The sequence below is a fragment of the Cetorhinus maximus genome, chromosome 27 (assembly GCF_964194155.1).
Source record: "Cetorhinus maximus chromosome 27, sCetMax3.hap1.1, whole genome shotgun sequence".
Classification (NCBI taxonomy): Eukaryota; Metazoa; Chordata; class Chondrichthyes; order Lamniformes; family Cetorhinidae; genus Cetorhinus; species Cetorhinus maximus.
The window spans coordinates 20,090,186-20,117,009 of record NC_135905.1 but is presented as its reverse complement, the minus strand read 5'-3'; the positions used below and the strand labels follow the sequence as shown (position 1 = coordinate 20,117,009).

Sequence of the window (26,824 nt, the reverse complement as noted above, 5' to 3'; positions counted from 1 at the left end):
AAGTCTGGCCACATTTGTGGAGAGAGAAACAGAGGGCGGAATTTAAAGTAGGTGGGGAGCTGGCAAGGCCTTTGCGTCGTCTCTTTTTGGGAAGGCCTGTGCATTAAGTGCCAACTGGGCATCAGTGGGCCTTCCCCAGGATTAAGGGTGCCAGGGGCGGAGGTTCAGCCCCCAAGAATGGGCCAGCTAGAGATTGGCAGGTCTTTCATTGCTCGGCAGCACCACTGTGGAGCTGGTGGCTGGGAAAGGTAGTGCAGCCATCCGAGCCTCAGCAGCTCTGAGGAACCCTGGCCACAGGTGAGTGGTGGTGAGAGGGGTTTGCGGGGGAGGAGGCGGTTGGGAGCAAGGGCAGGGGGGTTGGCTCTGAGTGGGCCCTGTCTCCTTGATAGTGTGTCCCTTGATCGGGCACCCAGTGCCTTTGAATGTGGGACCAGGAGGCCGACCAACAACCCTGGCAAGATTTGGTGTTTGGACTTCCCGCACGGTGAGTCCCCCACCCATCACTGGGTGAATATCAGGAGCAGTAGAATGAGGCCCTTTTGTGGCCATTAATTGCCCACTTAAGGGCCTCAATTGGCAGGGCTGGGTGGGGGGGAGGAAGGTTGTCCACGGGCCTTTCTGCCCCAAACTTAATTGGGGCAGAGGCAGAAGGAGGGGTGTTGTCCCCATGTGCCAACCCCCTGCCTGATTAAATGTCCCCCCTGCCACAGTGGAGGGCATTAGATTCTGCCCAGAGTCAATGCTTCAGGTCTGTGACCTTTCGTCACGACTGGGAAAAGTTGGAGATAAAGTCGGTTTTAAGCAAGTGAAAGTGGTGGGGGAGGGAGGCTGAGAAAAAGAACACGAGTGAAGATCTGTGTTGAAGAGGATGAAGGGCAGGAGAGATTCAATGACAAAGGTGTAAGGTCAAAGGGAATGGTAACGGGACAAGGAAAGGAACTAAAGCTGTGTCTAGAGGAGGTGTGAATGGCCGAATCCGGAATAGTTACTGTCTGAACACAAAGGAAAGACCGTGGTTGGATTTTCATCCTCAAGGCAGGTAACAGGAGTTAGGAAAATTCCCAGCTCACCCCATCCACCTTGAGAGTAAGTGTCAGGAAAGATGGGATTTTCATTGTGGGGGGTGGGGGCAGATGCAGGTTGTAGTCGGGCCAGGCGACACTGGAAAAATCCAAAGGCGACTCAGGGGCGACTGAGTGCTGGGGTGGGCTGTTTAAAACGCCTGCCCTGCTGCTGTGGGATTTTCCCCCAGTTATAATGAGAAAAGTAAAGCCCTCTAGCCCTTCACCCATCCCATGCCCCATCCATGCCACTTCATGCCCCTCCACCCACCCCTTATGGTCCCTTTTGCACCCAATGCCAAGGTATGCCCCCCAACCACCCATGGCCTCCTCATGCCACCCCCCCCTCCCCCTGCTAGGTTATGGTAGTTACATGCCCATTCACCTACTATACACTGTGTAGCAGTGAACCCTATAGTGACAATAGGATATGTAAAAATGCTTTAAGAACATTAATTGATAAATTTTCACTTTCTTAAAAAAAAATCTTTTTTTATTACAGGCAAACAAAAGCGTCAATAATCCAGACGCTTTAAAGTATCAATAGCTGAAACTGCAAGCACTTGAAGTCTATTTATTTTGTGTAAATAGACATTGTGAAATTGGCAGCCTAGATCAGACCAGCCCACACCCTTAAAAAGGAACTCCTGAAAATCAGAAACCCTGGGGAATGGGGTCAGGAATCCTGGAATGCCGTCCAGGCTGCCATTTTCACCCCTGCATGAGTCTCTCCGCAACGCCTTGAAAATCCAGCCCAATAAGAAAGAAACAAAAGACAAAGACCAAACCTGCAAACAAAATGGGGCAGAGATTACAATCTAAAATTGTTGAACTCAATGTTGAGACGAGAAGACTATAAAATGCCCAGTTGAAAGGTGAGGTGCTATTCCTCGAGTTAGTGTTCAGGTTTATTGGATCACTGCAGCCACACACCATCCTGACTACATCGCCATTCCTCCACTGTCGCTGGGTCAAAATCCTGGAACTCCGTCTCTAACAGCACTGTGGGTGTACCTACACCACATGGACTGCAGCGGTTCAAGAAGGCAGCTCACCACCACCTTCTCAAGGGGCAATTAGGGATGGGCAGTAAATGTGGGCTTAGCTAGTGATGCTCACATCGCATAAATGAATAACAAAAAAAATACTGAAATACCGGTCCGAAAGACTGCGCAGCTTTAACATGGAACAAGGTAAAGCTTAAGATGAGGCCTTACTGTACTGAGGCCCCGCCTACTCTTTCAGGTGGCCATAAAAGATCCCTGTTTTGAAAATGAGCACGGGAGTTCTCCACAGTGTTATGGCCAATATTTACCCCTCACTCAACATCACTGAAACGTATTACCCGGTCATTATCACGTTGCTGTTTGTGGGATCCTACTGTGTGCACATTGGCTGCTTTGTTTCCTATATTACACCAGTGGCTGTACCTCAAGAAAGCACTTCACTGGCTGCAAAGTGCTTTGGGATGCCCTGAGATTATGAAAGAGGCTAAATAAATGCCGTTTATTTATTTTGTTCCTTCCTTCTGTAGGCTACTGGGAGAACTTATACTCTTAGCAAGTAAAACAATAGAAGCGCAGGGTGGCATTTCTACCAGTCATGAATAATCACATCTTCTCCAGTTCTCTCCAAAGTGGCAATTTGCTGATCAGCAAAGTTTGGTGAACAGTGCAGGAATACTAAACGTGTCACACTCAGCTGCTGGAGATGGTTTCTGTAACCTCGCCTGAAGAGAAAAAACAATCTATAAATATTAAGTGCAAGAAAAAAGTAATCAGGATAATGTTTTTTTTGTGTGGGAGAAACCTTTCCCTGGCTGCAGGACAGCCCCTGTGAACAGAATGTGAAAACAATGAAATGAACTGGATCCTTCACCCTATCAATTTCAATCCTGAATTGGTGACACATTTTGGCCGTGGTGTTCCTCAGACAAAGGGGAACGGGCTCCCGATAGAAATGGAAAAGAGTGCGAGCACCGCTTGGCAGCAAGTGCTGCAATTTTGTGGGGATCTCCACACAAACACCGGAGCATCAACATGAACGTGAGGCACATCTTTGTCTGGAATATATGTTGCAGCAAGGTGACAATAACTGGGAGGAAACATTATTACTCCCGACAACTTCAGAAAAGACAAAAGTGGTCTTGATATTCATCGTCGAGGTCGATTGAAATTTCTCCTCCTTGTTTTCAAATCCCTCATTGGCCTCACCTCTCCCTATCTCCATAACCTACTCCAGCCCTACAACCCTCTGAGATCTCTGCACCCCCTCCAATTCAGGCCTCCAGCGCACACCCCTTATTGCTCCACTATTGATGGCCATGCCTTCAGCTGCCTAAACTCTGGAATTCCCTCCCTAAACCACACTGCCTCGCTGCCTCCTTTAAGATACTTTTTAATACCTTTTAAGCATTTTGTTGCCTGTTCTGGGGTCTCCTTTTGTGGTTTGGTATCAGATTTTGGTTTGATGATGCTCCTAAGAAGCACCTTAAAGGTTAAAAGAGGCGTGATGGGAAATGCCGGTTGTTGTTGAGACGGGACAGAAGAGCTGAGTCCACAGGAATTGCATCCAGACGAGCTCTCCACAGGCTGTGAGGCTGTAGGTGAGAGTCTGGGCCCTGGGAGTTGATTCGTGGCAACAGGGTCCTGCCTCTGCAAATGGAAATGGGATTTTTGCCTTGTTGTGGAATGGACGGGTGAAGCTGCCAGTGAAATCCCGGCAGTATAGTTGCATGGCTGCTGTCTGTAATATCACCATTACTTTACTACATTGCTGTACAAGATATGTATCATCGAGTCAATCCCCTAAAGTGAGAGCTGCTGTCAACCCGAACTCTCATTGTGTGTGTGGCTGCCTGTAAGGCCCATTCAATAACCCATGGATCAGTTTTTTTGGAAAGGAATTGTACAGTTTGCTGAAAGAATCCATTTGCAATGTCTGCGTCCTGACTGTAAATGTGGATGACTACACAGAGGCATTCCAGCGACAGCGTTTCACCACATCTCAGTGAGAAGGAATTTGCATTTATATAATGGCCTTCACAAACCTCGGGATGTTTCATTCCACTTTGTATATCCCATGAAATCGTTTTGTGGCGTCATCACTGTTCCAGCGCCAGGAAATGTGGCCTCCAATTTATGCACAGCAAGCTCCCACAAACAACAAAGCGATAATGACCAGCAAAGCTGTTTTCTGTGATGTGTGGCCTGTTGAGAGGGATAAATAGTGGTTAGGGCACTAGGGATAACTCGCCTGCTCTTCTTCACAAAGTGCTGTGGGCTCTTTTATGTCCACCTGTGAGGGCAGATAGAGCTTCAGTTTAATGTCGCATCCAAAGTTCTGCACCTCCAGAAGTGCAGCACTGCCTCAGTGTCACACTGGAGAGGCAGCATTAACTCATGTGCTTCCTTTAACAGCACCTTCCAAACCCACAACCACTACCAATTAGAAGGACAGCAGATACATGGGAACATCACCACCTGCAAGTTCCCCACCCAGCCACTCACCATCCTAACTTGGAAATATATCACCGTTCCTTCACCGTCGCTGGGTCAAAATCCTGGAACTCCCTCCCTAACAGCGCTGTGGGTGTACCTACACAGGGACTGCAGCGGCTCAAGAAGGCAGCTCACCACCACCTTCTCAAAGTGGTGGCCTAGCCAGCGACACCCACATCCTGTGAATGGAGAGGTCACAGGGTGGGACTGGAACCCTTGGCCCTCATGATGCAGAGGTGACAGTGCTGCCACTCAGCCATGACCACTGTCAAAAACACAGCGTTGCATCTGACTTGGCTTTCACCAGCTGATAGCATTTACTGCCCCCCACATGGCCAAATCAGCCAATGAAGGAATGGGTCCGATTCATGTCGATGTAAATTTCATGGCTGTTTTTCCAGGTCGGGGCAGGTTTGAGCCAGTCAGCCATATTGCAATGCTTTGCATGAGACCCGTGCTCTATCTTATCTCTTGGAAGTTGCAAAATGTGACACATTCAATGAATTGATACATCAGTGCTGCTATGTAAATAAGCATGGCAGTCATTTTGCACATAGGGACCCTGCCAGCCCCACTAGCCCACAGCCCACAGACCCTCCCACCCTCCACCTCACCTCACCAGCCCACTGGAGAAATGCACAACCTGACAAGGTATTGTGTCCTAGGGGTCAGGAATGACACTGGACACTAAAGGCATCAAGGGGTATGGGGAGAGCGTGGGAGTCTGGCATTGAGGTAGAATATCAGCCATGATCATATTGAATGGCAGAGCAGGCTCGAGGGGCCTGCTCCTATTATTTTGTGTTTCTATGACACAACTTACAACCCCGGCCTGTGTCCATTCAGCTGCAGTCACAATGTGGGGGTTCATAACCATTAGTCTGGGGAGTGGAGGGACAGTGGTTGCTGAAATTAACCAATTACTATGTCGACTGAGGACAGTAATAGGCCTGCCTGTGATGCTGCACACTGTTGAATAGCATGTTTATGGTCACAGTTGAAGTTCATATCTTAAAAAAAGGTTACCCGGGTAACACACATCCTGTGTGAAATCCTATCCACACCGTTAATATTTGCAGGACATTGTAGGAGATAACAGAGGAAAACTAAATGCATAAAAAGGAAAATCCACCCAACAGATACTCACTCAACATATGCACATATTAATGATCAGAATGGCTGCCAAACTATAGACACAACTTCAAAATGTTAGTCGTATTAAAAGGTGGAACGTCAGTCACTTCCTGTTCTTTTTGGACTGGGCAATTTACAGGCAACTTTCAGTTGCAAACCTCCCTGAACCCAGCAGTATTTAAACCCTGATTGACCACAATCCCCCTTAAAGGGACAAGCCTGAGTCTGTAAGGCCAGACCTTGCCAGCAGAATGAACAATTGCAATCAAGTCCCTTCCGTTATAAAGCATGGTGTTATCCACCTGAAAGCGATCAGGAGACCCGGTAACGTGCTTCCAAGCACTCCCGAGACAGCTTGGCCATCACTCGAAGAGCGCTGACGATTGTTGTTAGTGTGGACCTCTCGCCTATTTGTAGTAGAGCTGATCTGGAGACAACTTTCTAAGTGGACACATTAGGTTTATTTACAAAACAGCCAGCAGTAACTCCACGTGAGCTTTCAACTCCATCTCTACCTCTACACGGCCTGAGGAGGTAACCCGCGCTGCTGACACATTGGTTTACACAGATCACGTGACCTTACATAACAGGACTATTCTTAAAGGTACAGTCCAACATTTAACAAAACCCGTAATTACTACAACAGTGTACCCAGTGATCGAGGACGGCCGCTCTTGTCAGCTTATAGTGAAGAAACTGTTGCATTTTAAAGCACACCTGCTCAAGACACTTACACGATATAGGGATGTAACTCCGCATCGGAAACACTCATGATTACATAATGATACTTGGCAAACTATAGGAGGGCAATCAGCAGGTTTCACCTGAGTCATTTTTAGACAATTGCCCTCACTGGGAGATGTATTTCCACCAAAAGACCTTTCGTTCAGTTCGACTCATTCACTTTGGTTTTTGCCAAGGGCCTTAGGTTAAATCTACCTTAACAATATCATTATTAAGTCGGCAATTACACCCAAATTTGACTAGCAGAAGGACAAAACGGAACAGGTGCCGTGAGAAAATTTGCTGTACATCGATGCTCTGAATCACAGGCTCCACATGAAGTTTCAAATAAGAGGCAGTCATAAAACTGGGACCCCGTCATCCATTAAATTGTAACAGATAGAATATGGTGCAGCAGCGAGGCTGATACTGAGTATTCCCTGTCTCTGCGCAAAGATTCCTCCTCCAGCACCAAATGCCAAATGTTCCCTGAGTTTTAATTAAATCTTGCTGTTGACATTTTGTTATCTGCTGTTTGTGGTTGCTTTATATGTAGCCTGTGGTGACTATGTAAACCCAGCCCCACTGACAAGGTGCTGAATGTAATCTGCAAGCATGTAATTAAAAATACAAGTGGATAATGAAAAATCTATATAAACAGGCTAATGCTTACAATTGTTCTCATAGTATAGAGTTATGGACCAGGAGCTGTCATGAATGACCACTCCATTCCCTGGAACAAGATAATATTACTATTTGAAGAATGAACACTGCTCTCATTATTTCCTGTAGATATTGTAGCTTAGAAGGGTTAGAATTATATAAAGCAGAGATCAGGTCTTCATTCCATTAAGATAGAAAATGAAACGGCGACATTAACATGCTTGTGAGTGGAATTGGCTTTCAGCTCTTTTGACAAAACTCCACCTTGATGTTTCCTGCCGAATTGTTTGGGTTGGATTCTCATCCTCATGTTCACATCCCTCCATTGTCTCGCCCCTCTCTATCTTTGTAAAATCCTCCAGCCCCACAATCCTCAGATATCTGCACTCATCTCATTCTGGCCTCTTGTGCATCCCCGATTTTAATCGCTCCACCATTGGTGGCCGTGCCTTCAATTGCCCAGGCTCCAAGCTCTGGGGCACACTCCCTACACCCCTCTGCCTCTCTGCCTCCCTTTCCTCCTTTAAGATGCTCCTTAAAACCTACCTGTTTGACCAGTTGACCTATTACCTTGTGGCACGGTGTCATGCTTTGTCTTATCGTGCTCCTGTGAAATGCCTTGGCACTTTTTATTATATTTTTATAGCACCAATTTAATGTAAGTTGTTGTTGGTGCTATGCCATTAAATTGTTCTGATTTATTTACCTTCCCATGCGATTTAGTCTGACTTCTCCTGTCTAGTGGGACACAGTGATTGTGCTGCATAATTCACACAATTACACTACTATAAACACACACATGTGTGGAGAGCATACTCTCCCTTGTACTCGCATAAACCTTGAGCTCAGGCTCGAGCAACTGAAGGCAGTTCCTAGACGTCCAGGGCATGAGGAGCATCCTGGCACTCCCACAGGCATAGCAGGATATGGGTGTTCATCTGTCCCATCATTTTCCTTAAAAAAAACCCCATTCGAGCAAATTCAGTTCTATATTCACTGAGCTTGAGGAGCTATTGGAGTTTCTGGCAGGCATACAAGAGTCTAGAAATTTCCTTGAGTTTCAGAAGATGCTCACCCTGCACCTACAAAGGGTTCAGGAGTATAGTAAGGCCATCTGGTGGAGTGTGAAGAGGTAAGCGAGATGCAAGAACCCTTTGGGGAGCACAGCACTCTCAAAACAATCGAATACCAATGAGAGTGATGACACCTCGGGGGATTTAGAGAGAACCTGAGGGGCAAATGACTGCACAGGAGGACACAGAAATATTTTCCTTGTGATTGGACATTAGGCCTTCATGCATTGTGTCATGACAGTGGATCACAGCCCAAATTCTTATAGGCATATTGAACTTTTTGAGGAAGTCATATATGTTTTTTAAAAAGGGTGTACAAGCAAAAGCTGGCTGAGACCGTAAAGTAAACACTTTCTGGCAAATTCCTATGTGGATTACACTTGACAAACTAGCCCAGAGGACATGGGAATGTCGCACCTGAAGGATGTCAAGACCTACTTCAAACAGAAACACTTGAAAGGGAGAGATGCAATGCAAAAGGCTGAACTCTAATCTCCTGTGGTTATGGAGACAATGGAGACCGATTACCACATCTCAGCAGAAAACGCCTCCTGCTGAGTTATATCTCAGAATGTGGAAATGATCCGAGTTGAGAGGAAGCAGATACTGGGTGAAAGACTTGCTTGGTTTTCCATTCTAGGGATACACAAGAAAAGGGGTTTAAAAAGCCAGTTGCAAACCTGATCAGTGTGTTCTAGTTCTGGTATGCTAGTTCTGGTATGTTCTATGTTCTAGTTCTGGTATGCTAGTTCTGGTATGTTCTATGTTCTAGTTCTGGTATGCTGGTTCTTGTGCGCTAGTGTGTGCTGTGAAGGTCACCGCAGAAGAACAGCAACTAGGCATCCCCACAGCTGGCAGGTAAAAAAATCTCTTCTCTCTCTGTCGCTGGAAGCAAGTCACAAATCACAAGTCACAAGTCAGCAAAGCCACAATCAAAAAGGAAACAGGACAACTCCTTCAGCTAACCTGCAGAACCAAGTGTCTCCAAACCAACTGCTCAACTGCCAAAGACAGCTCTACCAGAATCACCCACCTCCATGGCCACAACGTTTTACCATCTACTCCTCACTGACAAACCAAAGACTGATTTGTGTATTTTTATTTAGCTTTTATTTTTTGACTCAACTTCTCATTTCTAATCTGTATGTATGTGTATTGCGCTTTTATTATTTTTCTTGGATTTTTAGTAACGAATAAACCTACTCTTTCTTTGACTCGAGAAAGTCTGGTTAAATTGGCTCCTTATAAATACAATTAGACTGGGAAAAGGTATCCAGGAGGGAAGGGGTGCTTTTTAAATTAGCCTTTTAAATTGAAGTAACTGAGGTGGTTGAATAAAAAAGGGGAGCCAGTTCATCCCTCCTCACCTGGGAGCAGAACAATCTGGAGGACCTCACCCAGGGACCAACCATAACAATTTTCATGCCCAGTAAAGGTGATTCATATTCATAAAGTTATACTTGGTCTGTGCTCAAATGGAAGCTTCTGGGACTGCCTTTTAGTTGTTTAAAATGGACACTGATGAAATGTTAAAATGGCTGCCAAAGGGGTCAGCTGACCTTTGTCTACTCAACACAGGTAATCAACTTCTAGAAAGTTATGAACTGAATAACCATGGGTGGAGGCCTCCTCCTGAAATGGACATAACCTTCAAAAACAGCTCCTCTGACATGTCCTCCTTCTTCCTTAACCGAGGTTTTCCATCCACGGTCGTTGACAGGGCCCTCAACCATGTCCGGCCCATATCCCGCGTATCCTCCCTCACGCCTTCTCCTCCTTCCCAGAAACATGATAGGGTCCCCCTTGTCCTCACTTATCACCCCACCAGCCTCCGCATTCAAAGGATCATCCTCCGCCATTTCCGCCAACTCCAGCATGATGCCACCACCAAACACATCTTCCCTTCACCCCCCCTGACGGCATTCCGTAGGGATCGTTCCCTCCGGGACACCCTGGTCCACTCCTCCATCACCCCCAACTCCTCAACCCCCACTTATGGCACCTCCCCATGCCCACACAGAAGATGCAACACCTGCCCCTTCACTTCCTCTCTCCTCACCGTCCAAGGGCCCAAACACTCCTTTCAAGTGAAGCAGCATTTCACTTGCATTTCCCCTAACTTAGTCTACTGCATTCGTTGCTCCCAATGCGGTCTCCTCTACATTGGAGAGACCAAATGCAAACTGGGTGACCGTTTTGCGGAACACCTGCGGTCTGTCCGCAAGAAAGACCCAAACCTCCCTGTCGCTTGCCATTTTAACACTCCACCCTGTTCTCTTGCCAACATGTCTGTCCTTGGCTTGCTGCATTGTTCCAGTGAAGCCCAACGCAAACTGGAGGAACAGCACCTCATCTTCCGACTAGGCACTTTACAGCCCTCCGGGCTGAATATTGAATTCAACAACTTTAGATCTTAAACTCCCCCTCCCCCCATCCCCACCCCGTTTCTTTCCCCCCCCGCTTTTTTTTCAATAGTTTATATAGATTCTTCTTTCCCCACCTATTTCCATTATTTTTAAATCTAAAACTAAAACCTTTAGTCTTTCCACCCCACCCCCACTAGAGCTGTACTTTGAATATCCTGTCTTCCATTCTTAATTAGCACTTTTCTCAGACGAATACCACCACCTTCAACACCTCTTTGACCCTTTTGTCTGTGACATCTTTTGATTATCTGCTCATCTCCACAATCACACCACACCCTCAATGTGTCTCTCCCCCACCCCCCCACCACCCACCTTAAACCAATTTATATTTCTCCCTTCTTCTAACTATGCTCCAGTTCTGCCGAAGGGCCATGAAGGCTCGAAACGTTAACTGATTTCTTCTCCACCGATGCTGCCAGACTTGCTGAGTTTTTCCAGGTAATTCTGTTTTTATCTCAACACAAATGTTGTCTGTGGAATTCATACTTGCCTTTGTTTAAAGCTTACTCAAAACACAGAGTCAGTGGACTCCTAGACTCTATGTCTTAAGGTATACGGTTCAACAAAGGAAAGCTGACAAGACCAGTTATCCACCAGTTAAGCATGAAAGGCCACCATCTATCTCCTATTGTATATTAATGGCCTTTTAGCTTGAAGCAATTCTGGGTGGACAGTGGCCATTGACCATGTGACTGAAACTGACTTCTGATACAGAGATCTTTTACTATTCCAAGACTGAGAAGAGACTGGGGCAGGCTGCAGAAGAACACCGACAAGACAACGGCTGTAGAGAAAGGCTGTACCATCTTTGCCTTTTAATGCCCATCAATCATCAACCTGTCTGAGAACCAGATTTTAAAATATCTGCAAATCACCAAGCATCCAAATACTAAACCTGTTTCAGTGTCAAAATTCACCTTGAGAACCAACCTCCTAGATATTCAACCACAAGAAACCTCGCAACTTGCTGTGATCCTTTCATTTTACAAGAACTCACTTCAACTTTAAATCATCGAAACTATTCACGAAACCAAAGTACTGCCACATGGGAGACCGGAAATCGTAAATCAGAGACTGAATTAACTGTAATCTGTAAAAGTGCACTTTCTTTATCTGTATCTGATTTTTGTGTTTATGTATGTGTTTGTGTGTGTGTGTATACGGCCGTATGTGTGACATTGTGTTAATTTGGGTTAAGCATGTGAGAATAAATAAACTTATTTATTTTAAACTCACAAAAGCTTTCTGCTGAAATATTTAATTGGAATACCAACTCTAAGGGTAAGAAGAGTCACACCTCTTTCCATACAAAACATACCGACTATGGTCAGTAAGAAACAAAATACATTCCGTCCGTAACAATAGTGTCCCTGATCACAGGAGGGGACTGGCTGACCTATTTCCAAGCTGCCCTCCAACTTCTCAAGAGGCACGGTTAACCTTTGCGTATGCCACCTTTCACCTCTCACTTATTGCTTTTGTGTCCTAAAGGTCCTGCATTTAAGAATCTGCTTTGTAAAACAAACATCAGAACAGTGGAACACCGAAAGGTAAGCAAGGTCCTGTAAAAGTGAAAGACATTGGATAAATATAACAAAACATCATTAAGTAGATTGCAAAACTGCCTCGTGAATGCAGTGGCCTAGAAATTTGCTCCCACAGCTCCCACTTAGTAAGCACTAAATGCCTAAATCTCCTGATATAAGAGGCAGGCACCACACATTCACTGTGAACTGGAAATGTGCTACCCGCAAGGATGGGTATTGGAAAGATGTTTCCTCTTAGTTTTGGGGGAGGACTAGAACTAGGGGGCACTGTTTAAAAAATAAGGTCTCTCCCAATTAAGATGGAGACGAGGAGGATTTTCTTCTCTGAGGGTTATTAGTCCGTGGAATCCTCTTCCCCAGAAAGAAATGGAGGCTGGGTCATTGAATTTATTCAAGGCTGAGTTAGATAGGTTCTTAATAGACGAGGGGGTCAAGGGTTAGGGAGGCAGACAGGAAAGTGGAGTTGAGGCCACAATCAGATCGGCCATGATCTTATCAAATGGCTGAACAGGCTCAAAGGGCCGAACGGCCTATCCCTGCTCCTAAGTCCTATGTTCCTATGCAATATTGATGTACGCAGATGCACTGGTGACTGGACTATACTAGCAGTGCAATACATGTGTAGAGTATCAGCAGAAATTGGCAGAGATATTGACGAGCACTTCAGTTCCCAATTTAGTAAAGAGAAGGGTGGCATGGAGCAGGTTAAATTCTGAACAAACGGTAAAAGTGAGATGAGAGATGTGAAAATAATTAAAAGGAAATGATTTGGGAAATGAGTTAAACCGGAGAAAAACAAATGGCCAGGAGCTGATGGGGTACAGGTCATCAACGTTCTCCTCAGGAATATTCCTTTACATTATTTCTTGCCTTGAATATAACTAAGAAAGGATATAAAAAACAAAGATAAACCTTTGTGCCCAAATGTACGATCTACAAGATAAAAACGAGCAACTGAAAGGAACAGTTATAAGAGTACAACCACTAAAGTACTGCAAATCAATCTTCAAGCAAAACTCTTAAGAAAACAGGCCAAATAGCTTCAAACTTGTCCTTGAAAATGTAAGAGGATCTGACATTATCTGATACAGCAGTTTAATTAGCTGGACATAGGCAGAAGGTACTTTTTTGGTCTAATAGAGGAATGGGATAATCAAATTCAGTGTATTATCACAATAGACATTGCGTGCTAAATGGATTTGTTTTGTAGCAGCGGACTACATTACTAGGGGCAAAATAAATCACATTGTTGAACATTACATTAGTATATGGAAAAGCTGATTAATATTATCTATAAATGAGCATCAGTTATGCTTCTGAACCTGAGTAAGAAATGCTATCCGATGACAAGCATTAAGGTTTGGCCTTTTCACAGATATTACTCGGGTAGTGGAAATTGTGAATCTGTGTATTTCCTTTCAAGACCTAAAATTTCAAACATCGCTGTTTTTCTTGTTGGAGGTCCTCCATTTTTGGAATGCCTGGGATTTTTCCAAGTTGGCAGGATCAGCCTCTGACAAAACAAGAGATAAATGAATAGTCAACTTGGACTTGCAAACCCTAATCTCCAAAAGATCCTAACATTGAACAAAGACAAATGAGTATCCAAGGGGGTTCCTACATAGAGATAAAAGCAAAAAACTGTAGATGCTGGAAATCCAAAACAAAAATAAAAATACCTGGAAAAACTCAGCAGGTCTGACAGCATCTGCGGAGAGGAACACAGTTAACGTTTCGAGTCCGAATGACTCTTCAACAGAACTAAGGAAAAATAGAAAAGAGGTGAAATATAAGCTGGTTTATGGGGAGGGGGTTTTGGACAGGTAGAGCTGGATAGAGGGCCAGTGATAGGTGGAGATAGCCAAAAGATGTCATAGACAAAAGGACAAAGTGGTGTTGGAGGTGGTGATATTATCTAAGAAATGTGCTAATGGTGACATTAAGGGTAGAAAGCAGGATGAGCAAGGTACAGATAGCCCTAGTGGGGGTGGGATGGGGGGAAGGGATTGAAATAGGCTAAAAGGTAGAGATAAAACAATGGATGGAAATACATTTAAAATAATGGAAATAGGTGGGAAAAGAAAAATCTATACAAATTATTGGAAAAAGGGGGGATCGGAAAGGGGGTGGGAATGGAGGAGAGAGTTCATGATCTAAAATTGTTGAACTCAATATTCAGTCCAGAAGGCTGTAAAGTGCCTAGTCGGAAGATGAGGTGCTGTTCCTCCAGTTTGCGTTGAGCTTCACTGGAACATTGCAGCAGGCCAAGGACGGACATGTGGGCAAGAGAGCAGGGTGGAGTGTTGAAATGGCAAGCGACAGGGAGGTCTGGGTAATGCTTGCGGACAGAATGCCCTCGGTCTCTCCAGAGCCTTATAAAGCCTCAGCAGCACATCCCTGCTTTTATATTCTATTCCTCTAGAAATAAATGCCAACATTGCATTTGCCTTCCTAACTACTGACTCAACCTGCAAGTTAACCTTAAGAGAATCCTTCCCCCCACCCCACCCTCACTAGGGCTATCTGTACCTTGCTCGTCCTGCTTTCTACCCTTAATGTCACCTATTACCACATTCCTTAGATAATATCACCACCTCCAACACCTCTTTGTCCTTTTGTCTGTGACATCTTTTGGTTATCTCCAGCTATCACTGGCCCTCTATCCAGCTCTACTTGTCCCACCCCCCCTTAAACCAGCTTATATTTCACCTCTTTTCTATTTTTCCTTAGTTCTGTTGAAGAGTCATACGGACTCGAAACGTTAACTGTGTTCCTCTCCGCAGATGCTGTCAGACCTGCTGAGTTTTTCCATCTATTTTTATTTTTATTTTGGGGTTCCTACATAGTCCGACAACTTGCCCTAAATTAGGTGAATGAAGATGGACAAAAAGTTCCTCCAGTTAAATATTGGGAAGACTGAAGCCGTTGGGCGGATTCATCCCAGGTTTGTACAAAGTGCGGTAGTGGGCGGGAAAAAAATCGCTTTGCCCGTCGGCCGCAATAGCGGGTTTTTGTGCAGTACCATCCCATTCCCGCCTCATTAATTATACAGCCACAGGAAACATGCCGCCTCACTGGTGGGCGGTCTCCGATTTGCCCACCACACCGTTACCTCACCGCCTCCTTGCGCGGGGTGCCATATTTAACCTGCAGCCGCGCACACCTTTCTCAATGTTGGCAGCCCAGGACTCCTCTGGTGAAGACATGGCCCCAAAAGCCAAGAATAGTGCAGTCTCCCCACCCCCATTCAGTGACGTATCCACGGGTTGCCTTTTGGATGCCATGTAGGCCTGCCATGATGTCCTCTAGCCCTGCTCCGGCCGCAGGAGGCCCATCACTCCAGCTTGGGAGGAGGTGGCAGAGGTGATCAGTGCCAATGCTGCACTCAAGAGGTCAGCTGTCCAGTGCAGAAACCGGATGAATGATCTTATTCATGCCGCCAGGGTAAGGCAACCTTTTCATCACTCTAAACTCACACACTCATAAGGACATCACACAGTCACTGGCATCAAGGGACATCACCACTCACTCTCTCACACACACACCCTTACATCTCCATCTGGCCTCATCTCCTCTGGAGGCTGCCTCCTCAGCCCTCACCATCTTGAAGCCACTTGCACAGGTCAACATGTGCCCCTCCACACATACCCCGGGATACCCCCCTTCTCCAGCACAGCCCTCACCCTGCAGCCTCTTCCCTTGCCTGAGGCCACTTCTCCCCCTTCCCCAAGCAAGCCCCAGCCCTGCAGCCATTGAAAAGCCACCTACATATGGCTGGTCTGGTAGATAGAGAACTGCCCATGAGACCCCCTAAAAGTGATGTGGTACTGCCAGTGAAGCCTGGCGCTGATGACTGCGAGTGCTGCCCGAAGCGAGGTAGGCAAACAAACCTCGAAGTTGCCAGTGAAGTGCAGTCTGCCAGGCCCACATTGCTTATGTACAGTTGTGAAACATGCTGTTGTGCCCAGATGATCCAGTGTGGGGGGATTATGCCAGTGAACAAGGCTTATAATTCGATGCAGATGTATTAAAATGACGTTTCTGGCGTCTGGTCTTGGGAAACATGGCCTGTCATTGCTGGGTGGAGCGGACGATCACAAACTGGTTTCACGACGGTATGATATGAAACCGATTTTTTGCCTTCTCGCCTCATTGTCCGCACAAGCCAATGGGGCTGGAAAATTCTGGCCATTGTTTTCAGTCCCTGTTCCATATTCCATTCCTAGCCACTAACTCCATCCCTGTCCCTGAGATTAAGCCAGTGCCTTCACAATCTTGGTGTCACATTAGATTCCTCGATGAGTTTTGACTATATGCATGTCATGAATAAAACGGCCTTTTTCCACCTCTGTAATATTGCCCACGTGAACTGTCTCACCTGATGCTGAAACCCTCATTCAGCCCTTTGTTAACTCCAGACTCAACTATTCCAACACATCCCTGGCTGCTCTCCGACATTCTACCCTCTGTAAACTTGAGGCCATTCAAAACTCTGCGGCCCATACCAAGTCTCACTCTCCTGTCACCCCTGTGCTCGCTGCTCTATATTGGTTCCTGGTAAAGCAATGCTTTGATTTTAAAATTCTAATCCTTGTTGTCAGATCCCTCCATGACCCCACCCCTCCCTATCTCTGCAACCTTCTCCAGCTCCACAACCTTCCAATATCCCAGCGCTCCCCTAATGCTGGCCTCTTGTTCACCCCCAGTTATAATCACTCCACCATTGGTGGCTGTGCTTTCAGTTGCCTAGGCCCCAAGCTCCGGAATATCCCCTCTACATCTCTCTGCCTCTTTACCTCGCTTTCCTCCCTTAAGACATTCCTTAAATCCTACCTTTTTGGCCAAGTTTTTGGTCATCTGCCCTAATGCCCTCTAATGTGGCTCAGTGTCACGCTTTATTTTATAATGAGCCTTTAGAATGTTTGACTAGGTCGAATGGTGCTATGTAAATGAATTGTTGTTGTTGTTGGAGGCAGCTATTGCCACCTGGAGCAAACTGGTATTTAAAAAGGAAGGAGCTTGCATTTATCCAACAGCTTATTACGCACATCAAAGCACTTTAACACCAATAGATTACTTTCGATGTAAAATTATTGTAGTTTTGTAGGAAAACGTAATAGTCAATTTATACACAGAAAGATTGCAAAAAAACATCCGTTGGTTGAGGGATAAATGTTGCCAGGAAAACTCCCCTGCTCTTCTTTGTATAGTCCTTGGGATATTTAACCTCTTGCTGAACATGTAGATGGGCCTCAGTTTAACATCTCATCCAAAAGAAGTCCCCACTATAGTGTTACAATCATCAGAGTATTCAGTATAATGTTATATTCACTAAGGTGGTACACTCACATGTAGTAATGTACTCACTATAATGTTGTTCACACTCTAATGCTCTCGACTACACCACACATCAGGTCAAATTCACTGATTTCAAAGTCCTACTGGGGAACTGCTCCCGATGGGAGGGCAGATCAGTGAATCAATGCTACGTTGTTGTAGCCCTGTCTCTCTGGCCTTTGCTGACATTCCCCGCTGAGTGTGAGATTGATGAATTTACCACACTGTTTACAGCAAATAGAGCATCTCCAGAACTGACCGTTGATGCAGTGTTGCAGAGACAGCTCTGTTTATAGTGCAGGATGGCTTCTACAGAAGCAGGCTCCACGTTATGGCCAAGCTTTTAAGCACACGTTTCTCCCGAAGCTGTAACTATCTTGGCCAAGGGTCCTCGTTCCCTGATAGCCAGACACAGTGGCACTTTCCAGCAGGGGTCACTGGATAGCAATGACGAACAGGATTCCTGGATGGTTGTTCCCTTCCTTGACCAGGGTTCCCAACTCTCTGGATTGCCCTGAAGGCTGGAACCCCCCCCAAGAATTAAAGTTCAATCTCCAGGGCACCGCTCTCAGCAACACTGGGGAAAATCAGAGTGGCATTAAAAAAATGGTATTTTAAAAAAAAAATTTATTTGAATACTTTTGTTCATTAGTTACAAGATATGGGAAATAAAGACTGTCTGACTGACAATTAAGAGTCATCAGTTGGGTAAGCGGCCCTTACTAAGCAATAACCTGCTCACTGACACTCAGTTTAGGTTCCACCAGGGCCTCTCAGCTCCTGACCTCATTACAGCCTTGGTTCAATCATGGACAAAAGGGCTGAACTCCAGAGGTGAGGTGAGAGTGACTGCCCTTGATATCATATTTGACTGAGTGTGGCATCAAGGAGCCCTAGCAAAACTGGAGTCAATGGGAATCTGGGAAAACTCTCCACTGGTTGGAGTCATACCTAGCACAAGGGAAAATACTGTGGTTGTTGGAGGTCAGTCATCTCAGTCGCAAGACATCACTGCAGGAATTCCTCAGATACTGAAGCAGTCCATGTCCAAATGCAGCAAGGCCTAGACAATATCTGACTTGGGCTGACAAGTGGCAAGTAACATTCGCACCACACAAGTGCCAGGTAATGACCATATCCAACAAGAGAAGATCTAACCATCTCCTCATGACATTCAATGGCATTACCATCACTGAATCTCCCACTATCAGCACCCTGGAGGTAACCATTGACCAGAAACCAAACTGGACCAGCCATATAAATACTGTGGCTACAAGAGCAGGTCAGGGACTGGAAATTCTTCAGGCAGTAACTCACCTCCTGACTCCCCAAAGCCTGTCCACCATCCACAAGGCACAAATCAGGAGTGTGATGGAATATTCCCCACTTGTCTGGATGAGTGCAGCTCCAACAACACTCAAGAAGCTTGACACCATCCAGGACAAAGCAGCCCGCTTGACTGGCACCCCATCCACAAACATTCACTCCCTCCACCACCGACGCACAGTAGCAGCAGTGTATACCATCTACAATAAACTCACCAAGGCTCCTTAGACAGCACTTTCCAAACCCACGACCTCTACCATCTAGAAGGGCAAGGGCAGCAGATAGATGGGAACACTACTGCCACCTGCAAGGGCTCCTCCAAGCCACTCACCATCCTGACTTGGACCATATCATCATTCACTGGGTTAAATCCTGGAACTCCCTCCCTAACAGTGCTGTGGGTATACCTACACCACATGGACTGCAGCGGTTCAAGAAGGCAGCTCACCACCAGCTTCTCAAGGGCAATTAGGGATGGGTAATAAATGCTGGCCCAGCCAGTGAAGCCCACATCCCACGAACTAATAGAAAAAAAGAAAAAAAATGTAGTGGCCCGAAAGAAACTGCAAGAATTTCACAGGCAGCCTTATGGCTGAATGATAGAATTTAACCTCATCGCATCCAAGGCCTAATCACTGGGACATCAGAACGAGGGCTGACTCAACTTGGCTGACATTGTGCAAAGAAACCTGAATGTGGGAATGTATTCCTCCAATAAGTACTTTGCAAACCAAGTGTAGAGTGGTTTCAGCAGCCCTTCTGGTAAATGCAAACTCTTGAACATTCGAATGATGGGAATACTGGAAGAATTTTTACAATTCAGAAGGATGAGGCAACAGTGCAGCCCAATTTAAAGCTACAGCTTCCTGAGACCTTCCAATTCGGATCTCTCGAGATCCCTGGCTTTCATCGCTCCACCACTGGCGGCCGTGCCTTCAGCTGCTGTGACCCTAAGCTCCGGAATCCCCTCCCTAAACCTTTCTGCCTCTCTACCTCCCCCTTCTCCTTGAAAACGCTCCTGAAAATCTACCTCTTTGACCAAGCTTTGACTTAAGCCCTGCCTTAATATCCCTTTATGAGGCCCAGTGTCAAGTTTTGTTTGGTAACGCTCCTGGGACATGGTACAATGTTAAAGGCACTGCATAAATGCAAGTTGTTGTTGTAAATTCTTGAAAATCCAATGGAAATAATGGTGGGGCAATTCTGGCCATCCAGAAAGAGGAGGGAGCCTGATTCAAAGGTCAATGAATGGCGGACGTCCTGTGATGTGAACCCAGCGGCGGGTTCATCCAGGCAGGACAATCCAGGAAGATGTCGGGGTTTGATGTCCGGCCTGTACTTGTGTCAGCTTATTTCAGTCAGGCCGGAGGGAGGGATGTGATCCCGTTGGTCTCAGTATGCCAGGCCAGGGAAGGGCAAAAGAGATCCCCAGGTTTGTACCTCTGACCATTGTGCAGTAACTCCTGCTGGAACACAAGGGAGTGCGAACATTGGCTGAGGCAGAGTTTTATCAAATTCAAATTTCACCATCTACCATGGTGGGATTGGAACCAGAGCATTACCTTGACTCACTAGAATATCAGTCTAAGCAACAATCCCACTATGCCACGGACTCCCCATTACCCTCTAAAATGCTGCATTCCAGCACAATGGTGATACTGTCTCTGCTTAGCGGGTGTACACACTCTGCTGCCTTAGCTCTTAGCCGATACGCAAGCCTTTCATCATGTTTTTATGTCTGGTGTTATTGAACTGAAAGAAATATGCAGTATTCATTAGCCCTTCATGTGCCAATGTGCGTGGTTTTACAAATTGTTAGATCCTGAGAGCAGATTCAACGCATTTTCCTTTAGTTCCCAACAATCTTCTACTTCGAATAGATTTTTTTTTTTATTTTAGAGACACCCCATGTAAAATTCAAAAGGATTGCACTCTTTCCTTTCAAGGCAATTTATAAAAACAAGCTTCACAGGAGCAGCAAAGTCATCTCTACCATCCCACAACCCCTGTAACAAGCTTGTGTATTATAAGAAATAAGAGCAGAAAAGGATGGAAATACTCAGCAGGTCAGGGAGAGTCTGTGGAAACAGATTTAATGGCCGGAATCGCCCATTCTGGAGTCTAAGTTCAGTGGCAGGCGCGAAGGTAAAGGTGATTTCTGCTCGGGTGGGGAGGGGGCTGTGCGTCCGTGAGGAGCTCGCCGATTCTTGTGGCGAGGGCAGACAGGAAGCCACCATCCCTGCCGTTACTTCTTGGGGTCGTAGGTCAGGGCGCCATATTGAAAGGGCACTTGGACAGCCAGCACTATCCCTTTCCACCTTTGCCTGGACACTGTCCCACCTTTCCCCGCCAACCCTTCCTTGGTCAGCCTCCACCCAACATGCACAGCCGCCATTGGGTGGAATTTTACCATCCCCCACCGAAGGCAATGGCATTTAGAATCGCTTGCTGCATCTTACAGCCCCACCCCCTCTGTCACGGAGCTGTGAAATTCCAGTCATTAACTCTTTCTGCTGCACAATGGCACAACAATGGGGTCTAGAACCCCCTTAGCCCATTATCACTGTTACATTGGAAAGTTCACTTTGATACAGGAGAGAGCTACCCCAAGATATTCATTTGTGGCTCGGTTGGCTGAGCATTGAATGCTCATGTCCCTGTGGTCCTCAGGGTACATTAAATGCAGGCGTACTGAAGGATTACTACATTACATGAGGTGCTGTCTTTTATTTGAGACATTGCAGTTTCCATGGCACCATTGGAAGAGGAGAAGAGTTCGCCTCTCACCTCACCAATATTTAATAAGGGATGTTCAATAGATGCATATGGATTTTTTTCAACAGTGTGTCTCCCAAGAAACTTATTGGAGAATAAAAAACTAGCCATAAAGTTGAAGGGGAAACCTCAGAGTGTGAATAGATGTTACTTGATTTGACAGGAAGAATTGCGTTCATGGATTCTGGTCAAGATCGGAATTGGAGAGCCCCAGGGCCCTTCTTTGGATATTTAAAATCAATGATTTGGGTGCAGAATATTAGAACACTTAGGGAGGAGGATGAAGGTGCAAATATTCAACTCCCAAACAGAAAATGACAGCAGCATTTGTGGTTTGCAAACAGGGATATTGCTGAGGACAGTAATCGGACTGGGTTCAGTTTTGGTGCAGCGGGTCTCAAGCATTGGCTGGTGTTTACAGACACCCCCTGAAGAAGGCGATGCAGCAGCAACTCACTGTTACTCACGGACGAAGCCGACCTCGGCAGGAGCACGCCACATCTGTGCAGTTGTGAGTGTGAATTTCTCATTTCTTGCTGGCAGGGAGCTGAATTTGGAGGGGGGCGAGCGGGGGCAGGGCCTGCTCACCGAGGTGTAAGACGACGCTGGGCGACATCGGGCGTGTGTCCTGACGTCACCGCGCGGCATTTGGATTTTCAGTTCGCCGGACTGTCAAAGGCCTATTTAGGCCATTTAAATCTCAATTAAAGTTATTAACTGAGCTGCCCGACCAACCTTAAGGTTGATGGGGGGCAGGTGAAGAGCCCAGGCGGCCTTCGCATTTTTCACGAAACCTCATCCACGGGCGGGATGGGGTTTCATGAAGGGCCTATAACTTAAATACATTTTTTCATGAATGTTCCTTGACATGTCCCAGCTCATGTGACACATGAAGGGATATGTCTTAAAATATTTTCTTTTCTTTATTTAAAATTTTAAACCTTAAACTAACCTCCCTGAGGTGCCTCTGTGCCTCAGGGAGATTCCTGCGCTCGTTTGCGCGCACGTGTGAAAGAGCGCACTCCTGACTCAGGGAATCCCCTCCCCTCCAGCCCGCACAGGGAAGCGCTCAGCACTTCTGGGCGAGCGTCACGCTGGGTGGGCCTTAACTGGCCCGCCCACGTAAAATGGCGGCGCGGCCCCGATCGGGAGGGGGGCGCCGATCAGGTTCACAGCTGCCTCCGCACAACCCCCTCGACAGGGGGAAGACTCTCCCCTTAATTCCGGTGAGGTGGCCCTTTAAGAAGCATGCACGACTTGCTAATGGATGCGAAGGGGCTTCCCCGCATTGTTGGTCCGAAAGCTCGAGTGGTCTTGAAAGTCCCAAGAACGTAATCGCTAAAATCCATCCCATCGCCGGGAAGCTGATTTTTGCCTCAAGCCGAATTGAGGTCCCCCCCCGCCCCCCCTGCCCGCCAAGCTCCCCACTGCTGGTGGGACCGGAAGATTCCGCCCCATGTCACAGGTCAATAATCTTTCATCCGAACTGGGGAGTAATATCTAAACCAAACGCCTGCAGCATCTCGAATTCTGATGCTAAGTCATTAACCAGAAACGTTGGGCTGGATTCCCCCCCACCTCCCCCCAACTCCCCCCGGGAATTGTGACTGTTTCCAGATCCGGTTAGTGCACCACCCGCCCCCGCGGTGAAACACTCCGTCTTTGGGATTTCCCACGGAGGTGCCCCTTTAACCAGCACGGAGACAGGTTTCCCTGTCCGGTCACAGGTGGGAGGTGGGCTCTCAAAGCCGGGGAGCCAGTCAGAGGCCTTGCAGCTGGGAGAAGCAGCGACCTGCGATTAGTGCTAACTATCGGAGAGGGCGCTTTGTCCGTCCTCAGCCAAACCCTAGCCTTCTCAGCGACGGGTCTCCTTTAAGTAAAATATGCTTCCTCAAGCCGCCGCTGTGGGAGCGGGAAGCCTGACCAGGGGACAGCCTGTGGCTATTCTCACACACAGGCAGGCACGTCTGGGGTGCTGGCCTTGGCCTTGGCCTGGCCTTGCTGCTGCTCGGTGTCCACCTCCTGCTGCATCAGGAAACTTTAGACGGTCTGGAAAATTCCAGTCGGCAACCATTCGTCGCCATTTAACAATGTTAATCGCCCCCACCCCCCGCCCCCCACCTCATGGGGGCAGGTAGCACTGCCAGCTGCAAACCAGCCTTGGCAAAAAATGGGCAGGATCAGGAGACTGGCGCACTGGTCAGTGCCCCTAGAGAGGGACTGGACTTCCCCAGGGGAGGGATTGTCTGACTTAAAAGGCAAGGGTGGTGTTGAAGAAGGCGGCTCACTCCTTCTCGAGGGCACTTAGGGATGGTCAATAAACGGTGACCTTGCCAGTGAAGCCCACATCGCGTGAATGCCTTATTTTTTTAAAAATTGTCGCGCTATTCTCACCGACATCACACTGGGATTTTCCAGCCCCACCCACCACCGGGATTGTCCAATCCCGCTAAAAAGAAAAATCAATGGACCTGTGGCCTGGCCGGAAAATCTAAGCCATGGACTTGTGTTGCTGCAGTGATTACCATACAAGGGCTATCATTCCCTTTTGAACAGCGTGCATTTAGCTCATCCTGGTGTGTTTCCAACTCTTGAAAAGATTGTGCAATATTCTAGTTAGCAGTTGCCCTGCTTCTAAATCAGCCCAAGTACAAGAAGATTGATGGTTCACAAATTGTATATTTATGGAACTGATTTACAATTCCAGCCAGCCACTGGTAAACAAATGAAGCTGAAGCTTAAAATGTTAGCCCATTATTGCATGCAACACCAGATTTATGTTTCTAATATTACAAAATTATAGCCTTCCTTTGATAATAGCTGTGTTAACAACAAAAAATGAAGAAGATGACAATAAATATGTTTCCTCTTTTGTCTGGTCTGCAGTCATTAAAATTAGATTAGCAGGATAAGGACAGGAACAATCCTTAAACTGTTTGCAAACCTAATGTGAAATGCCCAGCCTTGCAAATTATCATGTCTAATCACAAATACATGCTTCGCTGCTCCAGTAATTGTAGTTTTATTAGTCACATTCTTGTTGTGTCCTCATTAGCAGATAAAGCAATGGAAACGTGGGGATCACTGCAGTAACGGAGAGTCAGCAGTCGGCATTGTTGTGATGTGTTGCACATTCTCAATCCTCTTTGCTCAGTGCTACATATCACTGCAGGAGAAATAAAATACACACCCACACGTACACACACACTCACACACATACGCACCACACACACAGAAACACACACACACACAACACAAACACATACAGAACACACGCACATACACACACACACACACACAGAAACACATACACACACACACACACATGTGTGCAAAAACATACACACACAGAAACATACACACAGAAACACACACACACACATGTGTGCAAAAACATGCACACACAGAAACATACACACAGAAACACACACACACAACACAAACACACACAGAAACACATGCACATACACACACGCACACACAGAAACACACACGCATGCACACACACAGAAACACACGCACACACACACACAGAAACACACGCACACACGCACACACAGAAACACATGCACACACTCACACACAGAAACACACGCACACACTCACACACAGAAACACACGCACACACACACACAGAAACACACACGCATGCACACACACAGAAACACACACACACACACACACAGAAACACACACGCATGCACACACACAGAAACACACGCACACACTCAGAAACACACGCACATACTCACACACAGAAACACACACACACTCACACACAAACACCCACACACACACACAGAAACACACACGCATGCACACACACAGAAACACACGCACACACACACACAGAAACACACACACACGCACAGAAACACACACACACACACACACACACACAGAAACACACGCACACACACACAGAAACACACGCACACACACACACACAGAAACACACATGCATGCACACACACAGAAACACACACACGCACTCACACACAGAAACACACACACACACATGCACAGAAACACACACATGCACACATGCACAGAAACACACACATGCACTCACACACAGAAACACACACACACACGCGCACAGAAACACACACACATACACACGCACAGAAACACACACAAACACACTCACACACAGAAACAAACGCACACAGAACACACACACACAGAAACACACACACACACACGCACAGAAACACACACACACACACTCACACAGAAACACACACACGCACAGAAACACACGCACACACACACACAGAAACACACACACTCACACACAGAAACACACGCACACTCACACACAGAAACACACGCACACGCACACACACACACACAGAAACACACACAGACACACACACACACAGAAAGACATACACACACACACAGAAACACACGCACACACACAGAAACACATACGCACACACATAAACACACACACTCACACACAGAAACACACACACACACACAGAAACACACGCACACACTCACACACAGAAACACACACACACACAGAAACACACACTCACACACAGAAACAGACACACACGCACAGAAACACACACACACTCACACACAGAATCACACACACACACACAGAAACACACGCACACACACACGCACAGAAACTCACACACACACACACATACAGAAACACACACGCACAGAAACACACACACACACGCACAGAAACACACACACACACAGAAACACACACTCACACACAGAAACACACACACACGCACAGAAACACACACACGCTCACACACAGAAACACACACACACACACAGAAACACACACACACACACGCACAGAAACACACACACACACACACAGAAACACACACGCACAGAAACACACACACACACGTACAGAAACACACACACACAGAAACACACACACATGCACACACACAGAAACACACGCACATACACACACACACACAGAAACACATACACACACACACACATGTGTGCAAAAACATACACACACAGAAACATACACACAGAAACACACACACACACATGTGTGCAAAAACATGCACACACAGAAACATACACACAGAAACACACACGCACAACACAAACACACACAGAAACACATGCACATACACACACGCACACACAGAAACACACACGCATGCACACACACAGAAACACACGCACACACTCACACACAGAAACACACGCACACACGCACACACAGAAACACATGCACACACTCACACACAGAAACACACG

The 26,824-nt window shown here is 46.5% G+C and overlaps 1 long non-coding RNA gene across 2 annotated transcripts in view; it reads right to left on the bottom strand.

Moving 5' to 3' along the window:
• Positions 1-1,568: 1,568 nt before the first annotated feature.
• Positions 1,569-26,824, bottom strand: part of LOC144668715 (uncharacterized) — a 235,273-nt gene continuing 210,017 nt past the window's right edge. For both annotated transcript variants that reach the window (XR_013573544.1, XR_013573543.1), the window contains exons 2-3: positions 2,659-2,790; positions 1,569-1,849 (exon numbers count right to left, since the gene is read on the bottom strand). This is a non-coding gene — a long non-coding RNA (uncharacterized LOC144668715). The remainder of the gene's footprint in view (positions 1,850-2,658; positions 2,791-26,824) is intronic.